Below are 3,947 nucleotides of genomic sequence, written 5' to 3' on the forward strand. Positions count from 1 at the left end.
GTCTTTCCAAGGTTAACTCCTTGTAATCTTATGAATTTCTCAATGAGACTGTCATTGGCTTCCACTCCTTTGGGAGAGATCTAAGGAACTCGAGGTTAGAGTCTTTTATCTGATAGACCTTTCCATGCAGTTTTAGAGCATTCATTAGTTTTTGAAACCTATTAAAATATCAGTGAGTGACTCACTTTCTTCACAGTGGAAGTGCTCATATTGCTGAATCAAGAGTTGCATCTTGTTCTCCCTTACTTGCTCAGTACCATCACAAATAATCTGTATTGTGTCCCAAACCTCTTTGCCTATTTTACAGTTAATTATATTGTCAAACATATCACCATCAACACCATTAAATAGTATGTGCATGGCCTTCTTATCTTTCCTGACTTGTTCAATGTCTGGATCAGCCCATTCATGCCTAGGTTTTGGAAATGATGGTTCATTCCCTGTAGCAGCTCTCATAGGGACATGAGGACCTCTTTCAATACAATCCACATAAGCTTCATCTTGAGAGAGAAGATGTAGTTGCATCTTCACCTTCCAGTGGTGATATTTGTCTTTGTCCAGAAAAGAAATTTTCACTCCAACATCCTTTTCGTTCATCTTGTTGATTGTTGTGATCTTTAGACTCTTTGTACTTCAAGAGCTTGCTCTGATACCAATTGTTATTCCCAAACAATACAACAAGAATTACAGAAGAGGGTTAAATGTAATTCTGGCTACTGTTTAAGATTTTAAAAATGTTCTAACTTAATATATGTAACAGCGTTTGATTTGCAATAATGCGGAATTGAAGAATAATAGAAATCAAAACACTAAGTAATAAAACACAAAACTTTAAAACTTTATGGTGGATTTGAATTTATCCATCAGATATATATATATATATATATATATCAGATTAAAAACTCTATGATGCTTTGAATAGCACACAGCTATTTTACAAGTGAACAAACAAACTTACAGAGAAATTCTTAACAAATACAACCTTATCTATTTCTCTGAAAAATCAAGCTTTCTTAGTTACTTAGTTCTACTTGCTACTCTTGGTTTATATATCACCAAATTACATGATAATAAGACAAAACAATAAAACAAAATGAATCTGGTCTAATATCATGCTGCTACATTACTATATCCAACATCTTTGAATATCTTCACATTTGCATGGAAATGGTAATGCTTCTTTGTTCTCAAATCCTCATTAACAGGCTGCCATATTCCTTTTGCAAACACCTAACGCATGTGACTGTGTTGTCACTATCAACAACTAATTTGAATATGATCATCCTTCGGGACTAAGTCGGTTATCCGTCGGGAGCCTTGGTGATCATCCGCCGGGAGCCTTTATAGATTATCCGTTGGGAGTCTTTCTACCACTTGACTCTATTTTACTTGTACAGGATTACAAGACATCTTATATTTACAATTAGCCAACCTATTCTATACATCAATCTAGCAGTCATCATGACTTACATAATCCTACAGCATCTACTCAACTTAACATGTTGTTTGCAGAAATGTGCTACAATACTTATTGTTATATAATCTACACTCTCGATGGATGTTCAGTTGTCATCCGTCGGGACTGTAAAGTTCATCCGTCAGGACTATATTAGAACATCCGTTGAGAGCTACAAATTCACTAAGTTAAATCTACTAAGGTGTTTTGTTTAACTTATCATCAAGTTCACAACATATTCCTAACAATCTTGCTTGCCCTATGTAATCATGATAGATAACTTGGACATTAAACCGTTATGTTATCAAATTCTATAGACATATAGGGTCTCAATATAATTGCTGTATAATCATCATCTATCTCTTTTGTGGATGTCTGGTAGTAGGGTATTCGTACAACGAAAGTTGGCATTTACTAGTTTCGTGTTATCTGATTAGTGTCATCATCATTGCATGCTAAAGTTAAGAATGAAAAGGATATTGAATAAAGTAGTAATGAATTTAAAATCCCATATTTGTGTCATATAAGTAATCAACCTTTAATTCTTTTTGTTAATGTTAGTTAGGATAATTTCTTAGTTAATCGTAGTTATAAATAATATCAATTTGTGATCATCTTAGCATTGAATAATAACCATAATATTGTTGCATAAGTACATTGATTAAAATTAACCTAGACCAGTCTCCTTGGGAATGAACTAGAAATAATTCTATATTACTTGCGATCGCGTATAATTGCGTGAATATTAGCACGTGTTTTCGTACTAACAAGTTTTTGGCGCCGCTGCCGGAAACTCGATGTTGATTTTTAGTTTATGTGCTTGACATCAGTGTTCATTAAAGTTCATTGACTCGGATATTTTATTTATTTGTTTGTTTGTTGCGTTTTGAGGTACTCTAGAGAGCGTGTATGCTAACGCATTCTCAACTTCGAAGAAGAACACTAGAAAAAGCAGAGGAGGAAGTAGTTGAAGAAATCTTTGTTGAGGAAAAAGTTGAAGAAGAAGCTCTTGTTGCAATGGGTGAACCAGAAACAAATACAAAGGCTTTGTTGGACAATTCTTAGCCGAAGATCAAGGATATTCAGTCTAGCATTGTCCGACCAGCCATCACGGCTAACACTTTTGAAATCAAAGCTAGCACGATTCAGATGATACAGAATTCAGTTCAGTTTGGGGGTTCTCCATCGGAAGATCCCAACATGCATATTAGAGATTACATCGAGATCTGCGACACTTTCCAATTCAACAATGTTACTGAAGATACTATTAAGCTAAGGCTTTTCCCATGTTCTCTGAGGGATAAAGCTAAGAGCTAGTTATATTCTCTACCGCCAGACACTATCACCAAATGGGAAGAACTTGCTCAAAAGTTCCTTACTAAGTTCTTTCCTATGGCGAAGACAGCTACAATCAGGAATGCTCTTATTCAATTTGCGCAGCAGTCTGGAGAGTCTTTGTGTGAGGCTTGGGAGTGATATAAAGAGATGCTTAGGAAGTGTCCTCACCATGGGATGCCTGACTGGATGATCATTAACTGTTTCTATAATGGTTTGGGTGCAACTTCTAGACCCATGCTTGATGCAACATCAGGAGGATCCTTGTGGGCTAAAAGCTACGATGAAGCTTATGAATTGATTGAACTGATGGCTGCTAATGAATACCAGAATCCTTCCCAGAGACTAACTCAAGGCAAGGTAGTAGGAAATCTGGAGGTAGATGCAGCTACTGCTACAGCTCCTCAGCTTAAGGCTTTGACGATGAAGGTGGATTCTTTGGCTAATTATGGAGTGAATCAAATTACTAGTGTTTGTGAGCTCTGTGCTGGTGCGCATGAGATGGAACAGTGTGTTATTTCTAGTGAATCATCTTAGTTTGTGAGCAACTTTTAGAGGTCGCAACAACCATCTCCAGCCACTTATCATCCCAACAACCGCAATCATCCTAACTTCAGCTGAAGCAATACTCAAAATGCGGTACAACAGCCTTATCAGCAGTATCCAACAAAGCAGTACAACCCTCCTGGTTTTCAGCAATTACAATATGCACCAAGACAACAACTCCAGCTGCAACAATCTAATGAAAAATCTGAACTGGAGGTGTTGAGCCTCATGTGCAAGAGCCAAGCGATGTCTATCAAGACCTTGGAGAATCAAATTGGGCAGATTGCTAATGCCTTGCTGAATCATCAACCTGGTTCACTACCTAGTGACACAGAAGTTACAGGCAAGAAGGAAGCTAAGGAGCAGGTTAAGGCAATCACATTGAGGTCTGGGAAGGTTGCAAATCCTGAAAAATCTCAAGTTTCGGAAGGAGAAGCTGTGGCCGAAGAAGAAGTGCAGAAGGAAGTAGAAGTGGAACCAAGGAAGACTACTGTGGAACACAGTCCTCCTGAGGGTAATACAGGGGAGAAACATATCTATTCTCCACCTCCTTTTCCTAAGAGGCTGCAGAAGAAAAAGTTGGATAAGAATTTTGAGAAGTTTCTGGAGG

The 3,947-nt window shown here is 37.4% G+C and overlaps 1 non-coding gene across 1 annotated transcript; it reads right to left on the reverse strand.

Annotated features, from left to right (window-relative positions):
• Window positions 1-2,863: 2,863 nt before the first annotated feature.
• Window positions 2,864-2,970, reverse strand: LOC141694820 (small nucleolar RNA R71). The gene has a single exon (XR_012564102.1). It is a non-coding gene; the product is annotated as a small nucleolar RNA R71 (small nucleolar RNA).
• Between the last annotated feature and the right edge of the window lie 977 nt (window positions 2,971-3,947).

The sequence above is a fragment of the Apium graveolens genome, chromosome 10 (genome assembly GCF_009905375.1).
Source record: "Apium graveolens cultivar Ventura chromosome 10, ASM990537v1, whole genome shotgun sequence".
Lineage (NCBI taxonomy): Eukaryota > Viridiplantae > Streptophyta > Magnoliopsida > Apiales > Apiaceae > Apium > Apium graveolens.